The sequence below is a fragment of the Bactrocera latifrons genome, unplaced genomic scaffold (assembly GCF_001853355.1).
Source record: "Bactrocera latifrons isolate USDA-ARS-PBARC rearing strain unplaced genomic scaffold, ASM185335v1 scaffold_290, whole genome shotgun sequence".
NCBI classification, from domain to species: Eukaryota; Metazoa; Arthropoda; class Insecta; order Diptera; family Tephritidae; genus Bactrocera; species Bactrocera latifrons.
In genome coordinates, this window is record NW_017536519.1 from 275436 (window position 1) to 289512 (window position 14077).

The window sequence follows — 14077 nt, forward strand, 5'->3', positions numbered from 1 at the left end:
CTGTTTCGGAAGATATAATATTATGTTTTACATCAACTAGCAGAGCGAGTTTTTGRTTGGAGAGCTTTGATGATTTGTGGCTTCTGTGGACAAGATGGCTTCATGACAATCGACGAAATATCAATTAACCAGGAACCCATGAATGGTCGAAACGTTGTACTTCAACAGGCGTAAGGGTTCCGAAGAAGACTGTCGAAAAAAGGATATCCACCATTTTTTGAGATTTGCTGGTTTTTTGTAACCAAACTTGAAAAAGTCTACTGTTGGGTAGAAATTCATGGACAAATAGGAAGGTTATATACCTGCGGAAGGCGTCTTTTTAAAATATGAGCAACCTCCAAGACGTCGTCGAGAAACCAACAACAGATARTTGTGATTATTTTTCTATATACCTAGAACCTTACAGTCACATAGAAGATGTTTACTGGTYTCCTCYTCTTCTACCTCCTGAYAATAGTCTACTGGCATGTYTGCCAATTAGATAAACAAATAATTAWATGAATGAAGATTGCAYCGCGACTTAAGGTCTATTGTACCCTATGCTCAGTCACAACGATTCACTTRGTCTCATTATCTTGAAAAATTCCAATATACTGCTAGGTGCTCTTGAGGCGATGTGATCCCTATTTGGAAACATGGATGCAACGGCCCTTATTTTACGTCTGCAGATTGCTGTGCAGTCAATTAGGTCCTCTAGAGTTTTAGTCTTCATTTCGCAGAACCTTGATCACAAATTTAAACCTGCTAAGTTTATAACCATCCATTAGCACCTTGGCATGCCTCATGCCTTGAAGTTGTTGCCAATAACTCTCTCTGCTTACTCCTTTCGGAGCAGTTCATTTGTGCTATTAGAATCATTAGCAATGAAGGGTTCAGAACCTACCATGTTGGTATATGCTGCAGTAGGTGAGCTCATCAAAGTTCATTTTGGGCCCGGGTTCCCAGATATGGTTACGTTCCGATCTGATTAATTGTTGAGTGGCTTTATGCATCGATACGATCTCGTATTCAGATATCGCCCCTTGACTATCGCTGTGTATGGCTATACGTTCGTTTCGATATTGCGTTGGAGGTTTACCCTTATAGCAAAGACCTCTGCTTGGATTATGCTCGAAAAACTTCTCATACGTGTGGAGAGTTTGGTGTGTGTTGCTGCGACGMTTGCACGATTTCRAGCCGTTGCTRTACCACTTATTTGTACTATCCCTRTGCCATARCTCGAGAGTGGAATCATTCCATTCAGATTAYCTATTATGGGTATTCTTGAACTTCTTAGTGTAGATTAATCTTTTGGTAATGCTGTCTTTTCCGAGATAAGTCAAGGGTATTTCGCCAATTAAGTCCTTCATAAGATGGGATGAGATGATCTTACCTCTGTCAAACCATTCTGCTGTCATTTGRAGCAGGTTATATTTATCTACCTTACCGAATACCAGATGAAGCAGTACGAGTTTTAGCATGACTCCAAGTCATAAGTCCCCAGGACTTATGCCTGCCAATTAGACAAAKACCTGTTAGCATTCAATTATAGTTCTTATATTATTTCTTTAATAATCGACTTGTGCGATCTTTGTTCCYTTCATKCCACGTTTGCCTGCTTGTTAAGCAAGTTAGGCATTGCTTCCACCGTGACTCAGCTAAATTTATAATGTAGTATATTCTTCGATTAAATATCAATAATACAAGTGGCCAGAGGCATGAAAATTCTCTATTTTCCGGTGTCTAATTTTAGGTGGTGCCTGTTCTGGTTCACTTATCTGCTAGACGGAACGCAACTTTAGTATCTAATCTTGCAGAGAATACACCACCTACAACTTTAGGTTAGGATTTCAAAAATMTGTGCTACTGGGAAAAAAGAGAATTTTTTAAGAATCGTAGAGAGGGTGAAAAAACTCTGTACTTCTTAAGTTAGTTTTGAATACCATAAACTATGCGATGGGTAAACTAGATTTAAGGCCAGAATTGTCAATTGAAAATTACTAAAGTCGTTAAATTCCCTGACTATACTCCCTTTTCGTGTATCATAATATCCCTGGGTGTAGTTTGTACAAAAAAAACTCCCGAGCACTTAACAGCCTAATGACTGGGATAATGTTAAATTAATAGCGCCGTTAATGGCATATTTTGGCAACAAAGCAGCTACACAGAAACATACCTTAGGGTGTGTTTTATTGGGCCTTTATATACATATATGAAAGAGTGGATGTATACCCAGACACATGATTGCAAGCGCTGGAGCACTCCCAAGCCAAAGGCTAATGGCAACGCAACGTCTACGTAATGCAATCGGCGAGCGGTCTCTTAAATGGCGGATAAACAATATAATTTGTAAAAACGAATGAGCCAAATGAACCAAAAGACCGAAAAATAAATAAATAAAAATTAAAACAACAACAATTGGAAAAATTTGCTCGTATGCATACGCTTCCCGACCGTTGCCACCATCAATTTGTGCTCTTGCAACACTTTGTCGTTGTTGCARCGCGGCACTTAATTTGTTTTGTGTGCATTTTTAATGTTCACATATTTACATATTTTATTTATTTTTTAATTTTCCTTTAAGTGCGTTTTTTGGCGCGCAATCCTTAAGCGCAAAATGTGTATTTACGCGCATAAATTAACTTGCACAATTTATAAATCAATGCAAAGTCGCGCAAATGCGAACGTGCCACACATGGACGGCGGTGGCGGCGAAGTRTGCGGAAAATKGCGGCAATAACAACAATAACACGATGTTATTGCACGTCCAGTTTGCAGCGGGAATTATAAGCCGCTTTCGGATATCGCGCCACTTTGCTGCGCAAAAGTAACAACAACAACACCCACACAATAGCACAAGTAAATATTGGTGGCAGTAACGTAMCAATAAAAGAACAAACCGAAGGCAATAAATTTTTTATTAAGTGCAGCATTAATTGAAATTATCGCGGCGGCGGTGAGTGGTGAAGCGGTGGTTGCTGAAGTAAAAATTACTCGACGCCGAGGCGAGAGATAAATACAATAGCAACAAGCACACAGGCGCTCATCGCAGATAAAACGCTCGGCGCAACAAGAAATTATTGCATAAATAAAGGCGCGCAAGGAAYAAATAACGGTAAAGAGAATATTAAGCGAGCGAATTGGTATTTTAAGATACAACAACAACAACAACAACGAGCGATTTTCCAATTTAACCAACGTGCAGCGTAACGCAGCCGTATGCGAATTGGAAAATATGGGTAAATGTGTAAACATGTCGGCGCTTGTGGGGTTCGAGTGCTGCTGGTAAATAACGGTAGTGTGCGGTGCGCGGGCGGTGTGATTGTGGTCGTGTGCGCAGAGATGGCGCTGGCGGTAGCGGTTGGTCGCTTGATTGCGTTGAAAGGGTTTTACGCAAATTGAAATATCGGCAGAGGCGACCGGCAAGGACACGCGGAGTCAAAGCATCGCCACGCCGCCGACGGGCGCAGGACGCAGGACACTAAACTGTGCCGATATCTGGGGATGGTTATGCCAGCATGAAAATTGTGTATAATTTGTTAGGGCGGATGTTRGTGGTACGTGAACGCAATTTTTGGACATCAATTTTCGCACAGAAGAAAAGGGGTGCGACAGACGTGCCGCTACAGGCGGTTAGCGGCATTTCCAAAGAGAATGACGGAGTGTGTGAGTGATGCATACAAACTGTAAGACTTTCGCTGTACAAACATACCTACGTATACGGTAACGGAATATTACATACACATGTGTATATACRKGTGTATATGATTATGAACGGAAAAYGCATAATCATTTTAAATTCTCTGTTTTTGTGATAATTGCTGCCCGAATGAAATTTTGTTATATTTGTAATATGTGTATTTCCGCATTCAAAGTCGTTTAAACACGAGAAGCTTTAAATATAATATAYAGGTGAGCGCAAATGCTGCGTTAATTGAAAATAAACATTAAGCAATTGCCGCTGGTTCAGAATTTAATTCGTTAGTCATGAAAAATAACTATTTTATATGTCGCAGTTAAAATAATATTCAGTCATATTTAATTAAGTATGTCCGTGAATATGTATGCTAGATCTCTAACATTTGCGATATGATTTTAATTGGATATTGAAAATCATACAGCCAATTTAAATTATTTATTTCTTGAATTGATTTTATTATATGTGCAAGGGAAATTTGTTCAACCTCGAAAGAAACGTCAGAGATTCTATAATGATGTGCTGMAGCGATTTAGTCAAGCCCRTCCCACAGAGTTTCTGAAATACTGATTCGAAATTTTGCATACGTCCACAAACAGCTGATCATTTGTTGGAACYACCGATATCGCACCACCATAGCATATAGTTGCTATGGAAAGCTTTTTAATTTGACGAGACATCTTCAAGAAAATACTCAATGCGTATAGTCTTTGGTGTAGTAGCTAAAAGAAATTGTTCAGATCGGATCACTTTAGCTTWTAGCTGCCATACACACTGATCGAAATCAAGTTCTTGTAAGGAATATGTTTTATTTGTGGATACTATAGCTTCGGTGGCACAGAAAGGAATGTGTTTTGTTTCGCAATGAAAATAGCTGCCTATCTAACCAATGTATTCTTATATATACTTATAYACTATATACACTAGTGGATCCGGCCACGCGTTGCTGTGTTATACATTTTACACTATAATTCATATCATAAAGTATTCAATACAAATTTCATTTAAGAATAAAAGCGAAAACGTTATTGTCGGTATAGGAATCCAAATGGTTGTAGTTGAGTTTAATTTTGAATATGTTCATACATGCTTTCTCAATGGGTGCTTACCAGTTTTCCAGTTAATAGAGTTGTCCGCTTAGAAGAGCTTTCACTGTATTTTTTATGTATGAATGCTTTGCACCATCCTGTCTTCTGAGTGCGTTCGAACTGGCCACAGTGTGCTAAATTTTACTAAAATCGGTTCAGAAACGTGATTTTTATACTATTATAGTTTTGTTCACATAACTGTTGTTTGTAATTCCTAAAACTAAAAGAGTCAGATATAGGGTTATATATACCAAAGTCATCAGGGTGACGAGTAGAGTTGAAATCCGTCCGTCTGTCCGTCCGTCTGTGCAAGCTGTAACTTGAGTAAAAATTGAGATATCATAATGAACCTGGTGCACGTATTTCTTGGCTCCATAAGAAGGTTAAGTTCGAAGATGGGCAAAATCGGCCTACTGCCACGCCCACAAAATGGCGGAAACCGAAAACCTATAAAGTGTCATAACTAAGCCATAAATAAAGATATTAAATTGAAATTTGGGACAAAGGATCGCATTAGGGAGGGGCTTATTTGGACGTAATTTTTTTGGAAAAGTGGGCGTGGCCCCTTCCCCTACTAATTTTTTTGTACATATCTCGAAAACTACTACAGCTATGTCAACCAAACTGTATAGAGTCGTTTCTTTTATTCATTTTCATATACAGTTCAAAAATGGAAGAAGTCGGACAACAACCACGCCCACCTCCCATACAAAGGTTATGTTGAAAATCACTAAAAGTGCGTTAACCGACTAACAAAAAACGTCAGAAACACTAAATTTTACGGAAGAAATGTCAGAARGAAGCTGCAYCCAGGCTTTYTTTAAAAATTGAAAATGGGCGTGGCGTCGCCCACTTATGGACCAAAAACCATATCTCAGGAAGTACTCGACCGCTTTCAATGAAATTCGGTATATAATATTTTCTTAACACCCTGATGACGGTTCACAACCACGCCTGAACTCTCGATTATCACTTTATCATGCGAGAGTATAAAATGTTCGGTGAAACCCGAACTTAGCCCTTCCTTACTTGTTATATATAGCTTGGACAGCTATATAGCGCACTAACATTCATAATCAGAAATATTTCTGTTATTTGTAAGAGAGCAATATTTCCATAAATTTGTTATTAGGAGATCAATATTACTTCCCACGMCTCTTTAAAGGAGCAGGAAAATAAGCGTTATCATTTCCTTTCAGATGTTGCTAAAGTGCCTGTGTTAAATTCCGTCATTAATTGGACAATGATTTAGCGCTCTTACAGTTTTCGGTCATTAATTGTGTTTGACTTAACAAATAATCGCTCACAGTTCTGAAGTTGTAATAAACAGTTAATGGCAAAAATAAAATAATAATAATATAAATAATAAATAATTAATTTGCATAAAAGAAAAAATTTTTGGGGCCTTTACGCAAACGGTACAAACCATGTAAAAATTGCTAATATAGTGGAATGTTACAGAAAAAATGTGTACAATGCCATCAAAATATGTTAAGAGTGACCACAATCTATTATCTCAAAACACAATTTGTAAGGGGCAGGCTCGCCAAACCACCCACAGCGAAGATAAAGTAATTGTTATCAAATCTGAAAGGCTGATCTTTCAAATCCCCACGTATTAAAATATGCAGAATTGGGCTTAAAAGTGTTAAGTAGACTAGTGCGAGACGTTTAAATGAGAATATTTTGTTTGGCCGTTTGAGCATAAAAAACACTGCTGCCGAAAAYGAATATTGAAGTACGATTGGCATTTGCTCATTGTCAAAGAGCGAAATTTTAATTTTTGGAAAATAATGYTTTTTACGCATGACACCGAAATAAATCACATGGATAATGTGGAAAAACATTTGTATATCAAGAGAAACTCCAAGAAAGCAATCCAAAATATACCAAAAAGACCGTAAATTTAAAAGTTTGGGGTYGTTTTCCTAGCTTGAACTTGAACCACTACTAAAGATAGAAGAGAATATGGATACATTTGCAAATCTTAATATACTAAGGAATACAATGGAGTTCTATATCTATGCTGTTATGCCAGCAGACTGGATCTTTACGCACGATAACGATCCCTAGCATATTGGAAAAACTTGCTCATACAAGAAAAACTTCCGCTTGCTGATTTGCCAGCGCAAAAACCAGATSTAAACTGAATGTCTCAGGAAAAATGGAGAAAAGAAAATTTACAATTTGCACCGATCTTAGTGCAGGAGTAGAGTAAGTTTGGAAGTCTATTCTTTGGAACGGTGATTGTAGATAATATTTATTTTGCCGTACCTTTAAAGTGTATTTTTTAAAGAATATTTAACTGAGTTATTTTAAATGTAAAGTAAGAAATAGCTTTTGTACGATATAACTGGCTCACTTTCTTTATTTGTTAAGTATTGTAGAAATAATGCCAATCAGTGCACGTTTTCTTACTTTTTAGAATGGTCGTAATGGTATTTTAACTTTTCAAGCATCCGATAATGAATATAAGAGCCGCGTCGTCTATGATGCCTATATGTTATACAACGGTCAATTAGTGTGTTATCTTAAAGAAATTCGGAAAAAATATTTTGTTTTTAATCAGCTTCGGTGTCAAAAACGCATAAAATAGGGTCAATACTTCGCCATAAAAACTATAAAACAATAACTTCCAAAGGCGGMAAAAATGTTGTTCCAAGGTTTCAACGAAGTCATCATTCAGTCCCTGTAGTGATTTGCAAGAAAGCCTCCTGTATTGGTTTTATACCTCTTCACTTCTGTCAAAAGGGATTAAAACGGATGTTAAGAGTGGGGCGGCAAAAGTGTACCAGCGGAATGTTTTACAAGGCTGGATAAAGCAAGCTGCTAATCAATAATTTCTTCCATAGAGAGCTTTGGATCATCCAAAAAAATTCTGTTCCAGCACACAAGACAAAAACCACGCAGCAGTGGCTTAAAATCAATATTTTAGGTTTCATAGCTGCAAATTATTGGCCGTCTGGAATTCAACAAGTGTGTCACAGAGTTAGATAATATGACATGTCAAACAACCACCAAAATAGAAATATACTCCTCCTTCAACTATATTTCTGAAATCTTGGATCACTCTGCTCACATATAACGATGAGGATAGGCGTTCTAAGCTATCCAAGGGAGATATCTATTAGGCTCGAACTCTTAACCTAATCTAACTTAAGCTTATGATATTTCAATAAAGTAAATTATTTGGCAGAGGTTAGGGTTATTTATGATTGCTGATTGATACCTCCCTCTATATTCACTGAAATATATTTGAAAAATTTCTTAAAGAAGTTTTGAGACTTAAACACATGGCTGGAAAGTGCATTCAGAAAATGCTTGGTTTCAATRGAAGCCGGCAGCTAAACCAGAGCCTACAGCATGAAATTATTAATATTTCTAATTTGCTGGTTGAATTGAAGAAGTAAATGCGAAATGGTCCGAATTAAGGAATACAAAACTGAAAAATAACCTTTGCTTAAAGAACTCAAAAATTTAGGATGAAAGAGTGATGTTAAGACTGGAAGAAACTTATTATATTTTTCAAGTGTTCAACAGTAGTAATAATAAATAAGTAAGTACAAGTTTCAGATAGAAATGAGAGGTCAACTTCAATCCACCCTGTACACATACACACAACGTTAGCTGCTTCCACTTAGTTCTAATGCATTCCTAACTTTAGCATAAAAACTAAGTATGTTGATGAATGTATTTTTATACACAGAGAAATAGAAATGCCATTACTAATATACCMTTACATGGGATTACACACTCATAAATGTACTTACCGGCATAGCAGACAGACGAAATATGCATATAAACACCACAGTTAATGATTTGTGCGTTACGCATATTAATAGCGGCCCAAACAGCTAAATAACCATTYCGTGCGCCTATTCATTTGCGCTACAATTATTCGTCTGCCAATGTACATAGCTGTACATGTACGCTTTGCTTTGGCGTTAAGGCACATTCTTATGCACCGGCAGCCTTTGCTATTTCTGATTCGAAATCGAACGAGGCAGCACGTTGGCAGTAGTAGTTGTAATAATATTCTCTACTTTCTTTATTTCATTTGCTCATACACTTTTTGCCTTTGTAATGAAGGTGGCGATGGTGGTGCTGCCATATCGTTGGCTTATCCGAGAGCTGTATGAGAAATATTACCACGTAAATTATTAATAAGTCGTCGCTGCGCTCGTCCGCACTGCCAGCCAATGACAGCYTGTCTATTCCTCTAGTTTGCTTTTCCACCTCACTGCGATTTGTCAGGTTATTTAGCATTCATAAAATGTTATCCGAACGCAGCGTAAAATAGGCATGCACAAACACACACACGAGCACCTGTAAATGCGACTACTGTYATCGACGATTTTTGTACCCGGAATCCATTGCTTAGTGAAAGCTATTGTTTCTTTGTTTAGGTAATAGTTAACTGCAGCAAGGCAATGSAATCGACTGGGAACCAGCATAAATACCTCCATCAATCTAAGTCTGGCGTAGAATAAGTCTTGCAACTTAGGGATCGGTAGGCAATTGAGTAGYAGATCTTGATCTCGAAGAACCGAACTTATGCTCTATATGTCCTATTATACTACAAACCGAGATAAGAAAGCTCTTAGATATTTCGAGAAAACTGTTCCCCGCAAAGTCTTTAGACCATTTTAGCGATGCGTACCTTAGAAGGAAAAATTCCAAGCTCATCGCTTCMAACTAAATACTTCATGATTTCGTGTTTGTATCTTCGACACACCATAAGGTTCGAGAAATTATCTTAAAAATATTAAAAGGTTATTTCTCACAGCGTTCGAATCACTGCAGTTCTTTGAGCTTTTAATAAAATCTACTCGTTTTCAGAATAGGCTTATAATTTTTGTAGTGTGGTCCATTTAAGTATAACATAGCAACCAAACGGTTCCACAGAACTTCAGGCTTCCTTACCTATTTCTCTTTACGTCGTTTATTTGTGTTTTTGGTCTTTGCCGTCCTTCTTGATAGCTACCAGTGCTGCGAGCTGTTATTATATGTTGCTGACGGCCGCAAAATAAAATTGGTATTTTCAGTTTGTATTCATCACCAATGAAGGCTTGTTTTGCTTGTCGGTTGGGTGGTTGCTTGTACGCCGTTACGTATACGTGCCCAACAAGTGTTTGACATTTTTGCTTCTTTTTGCGGTGGCTTTGTTTTCTAATGGAATCATAGGTTACCATGTCTTTCATATGGCAGTTCCGTCAGKGTTTTAATTACTTAAGCTAGTTAGATAACCATATTGGAATATGCCTTAGAAATTTWAAATTTATCACTTAATTAAATTTTCATTGATTTTCAAAACTTCGCCTAATGTCTTTTTTTTCTTAAAAAATATCTTTGCTTATCTGGATCAACTTTAAGTTTTCGACTTCTTCTCTAATATAAATCCAACCTTTAAAAGAGAAAAATCACAATTTTTCCAAATACAATTTTTAACACACATCGGGCAAGAGTAAAGGAACGATGTTTTCYCTCAATTAAGATATAACTTTTCTCTCTGATTATTTCGATGCATCCATATTTTCCAAAACAAAACTGATATTTTATATATATTTACATATATATGTATAYTACTTTGTTTGTTTGTAATGTAAAATAAAAATTTAAAAATAAAATAAATTATAACCATTATAAGTGATAGTGCAACAAACCACTGCAGRCCACTGTCATCTATCTTCACAATCACACTGAAAACTTTTGAAAATTCCATACATAGRCTTTTTCAATTGAAATTCTTCAAAAATTACCGAAAAGTGAACACGTAGGAAAATTCAATGAGCATAGTTTAATAATTATTATAGCGGCTTACTGTTTTTGTTGTAGTTACCTATGTACGTGACATTCGCTAATTCATGCCTCATTTCAACGACCGACACCTGTTTGAGCGACACAGGTTTGAGGCTTGGCTTTGGCTTACTTTTTATGAATTCATTGATGAAGCCGCAAATAAAATTTATGTGAGTATATTTAGTTCTTTGAATTTTTCTTTTTGGCTTTGCAGGTGGCYGCAAAAGGCAAAACTTTTCAATTCATTCTCTTTCATTGATACGAGTTTGATTTAAATAATTCCATAAAGCCTCTAGCATTTTATTTGCTTCTTCGTTAGGTCCAATACTATTCTTAAGTTCGACAGATTTATTCCTATATATGATTATTAAAGTAAGCATGTGARTGAAGGTTAATAAATATACAAAAGATGATTTAAATAAGGAATATAAATATGTCATTTGTCTCTTTACCCATTTCCGTTTGTGACAAATACATTACGTGATATTCATATTTGAGTAACTTGTGCACTGAGCACCTCTGACTAAGTCATATAATTAATTTCAATATGTTTGTCACTATCATGGCTCGATTGCTAAGTTTTATTATTTGTTAATTTTGCTTTATTATATTAGAATGGGTACGCAAACTGTCGGTTTTGCGACAAGGACCCTGAAACCCCGGAGAACCTGTTAATCGACTGCATTGCAGTCTGTAGGCGCAGGTCGAAGGCCCTTGGAGCCATGTTTCCGGATACGGATCACATCGCCTCGCTAGCACCCAGCAGAATACTGGACTTCATCAATATGCTGGGGCTAAGCGAGTCCCTGTGAGTTAGGGCACAATAGACCTAAGGTCGCAGTGCATTCCTCAATTATTTATCTATCTATCTATGGGTAAAGAAATTGATGTTTTTCTCCTCTTAATAATTGAAAATGTGGCGAAATTATCACGAATAACCGATGCAGACATGGTGCATTATCGAACTTCTTTGTTCAATAAATTCAGACATAGTAAAAATCGAAGAATTCACTTTTAGAGCCTCACAAAACGACCCATATCTCATTTACTTTACCGATTCGAAAAACATGCGAGTATAATTTAAAAACTTAAGGAACTGAAGGAAGTATGTGGGAGTTGGGGTAGTATCGACCCRATTTTATCTATTAACTATTATCATGCCACATACTAAAAGAATGTTCTCTATTTTTCATTAAGGTACCTCACATACTATCACCAATCACWTGAATTAAAGACAGCTGGATATTATAAGTCCTAATATGAATTAGTAGAAAATATAATTCGCAATCTTTATATTAATTTTATAAGGGCTCAGGTTTGAAAAGTTTTAATTGGATTTGAGCAATTTTTGGTTATAAAGTGGCRTAGTTTATAGGAATTATAAGTGCAAAATTTTATTCCGTTATATTAGTTACTTCTCGATTTACTCTCTGGTCTCTGGCTTATTTAATTTCTGATTTAATAGTTTTAAGCCGTACTGGTATATGGTGAATAACCCTGCTCATTTCGATTTTATTCGTTTTCACACTGTCGGCAGAAGTTGCTATCAGACGAGCAAATTTGGTTGTTGTATCTTAAGTGGACTTATTAGAGGGCGGGCCACGCCCACTTTTTCAAAATTTTGCCCACAGATGCCCCTTGCTACTGCGCTCCTATGTGCTAAGTAAGACTTATATTTTAATTAAACGCTTAGTTATAGCACTTTGTGGGTTTTCGGTTAATCGTACTTTTCTTTTTACTAAGGATCACGCGTACCAAGTTTCATAAATATATCTCAATTATATATAATTTATCATACTTATCGCAACGGACTACTGAGGTGTACCGACTTAAGCAGCTGCTGTAAACAACCGGTTGACAGATCGCGCTCATATGGTAATTAAGAAAAGTCCTACCACCTTAAAAAAATAATATTTTTAAATAGATAGAAAATAGATTTGTTTTTTAATTTATTTACAAAAGGACCTATTTCAACTTTATCAAAGTAGTTAAGTCTCCGATTTGTAAATCAAGGAGTTTATGTTTAAATTAGTTTGTGAACTTCAACTGCCGATACATATAAYATTGTAAACATTTCTCGCTGATAAAGGCGGCCAAAATCATTCACTTAGCGCGAAATTGGAGAGCAAGAGATTGGGCAGCAAAGTGGCAACCACTAAACAGCAAACTAACGGCCACTGAAGCGTTCGAAAGCGGAAGTCAACGGGCCATATCAATACAGAAAGTGCTCACACACACACCTGCGTACTTATGCGTATGCATATGTGAGGGTGTTTTAGAGAGTACGCACTTATAATAAGCATAGAGTAGCAGCAACTGACCAGCTTTTGAATTAATCGCGGGTCGGTAAACGGGAGACTGCCCGCTGCCGTGTTAGCGCAGTGTAGTGGCATATAGGAGAGCGAGCGGAAATATATGCATGTATACCAGCAGAAAACAAAAACAAATGGTAAAGGCAATAACAATAGGTGTAATTACGGCAATGGCAACATTAGCGTGATGTTCGATTTTCTTGCCCGCACTCATCTACTTACGAATGCCAATACAATGTTGTGAAGAAACTTTTTACCTGTTTATATCCATATAAAATTTTATCAAACGCATTAAGAAAATAATGTCACCGGGCCCTGACGTAGCAATGATAATTGACAAAATGCAGGGGTTTCCATAAAAAATGTTTATAATAATAATATTTTCAGCATATTATATACGTAATGAAAGAAGTATACGACAACAGAACAACACGTATASGTAACTCCGTCGGAATCCGAATTCATTCCAAATTAAAGTTTTCAATTTAATTAAGATTTTGTTACTCATATACTAAAGAATTTAATCAGAGATTGTTGCATAAGACACTATTCTAAGCTATTTGTCGCGAGCTTATCTTATATCCGATATCATAAGCYTCAATTTCAGGCATCAAATAATCGGTTGTCATGGCGCGATGACGATCGCCATTGACGGTTACGTTCACACCGGCATCATTTTTGAGGAAATATTTAACGAAGATTTCACCGGCTTACAAGCCACACACCAAGCCGTTTCCTTTTCTGAATGCAATGGCAGCTCTTGAATCTGGTTGCTTTTCGTCTGAAATGCGGCAATTACCCATTGAGCCAAAAATGGGCCTCATCGTTGAACAAAATTGGTCTCGACGTAAAATACGCTAAGTCGTTCCCGAGTTGCTACGTATCGACTCTCCACGCTCTTCGTGTACACACGAGTCTCTTTGATCGTATATTATTGAATAATAGATGCTGGGTCTCAAGATGGGTGATGATGTGGCAAATGGTATGTTCAGTAAGAGCACGAAACACATTATTTAAAGAACGTGAACTTTCGTAATAAAGTTGAACGATTTATAAATGTCATTCAGGCATAAGGCTTTCTATTATGAAATGTCAAACAATACTGAACAAAAATTACATGACAACTTAACATGACTCACGCATGATTTGTTAAAACACTGCTATTGAAAAAAGAACCTCTTCTTGGATCACCCGTTATATGC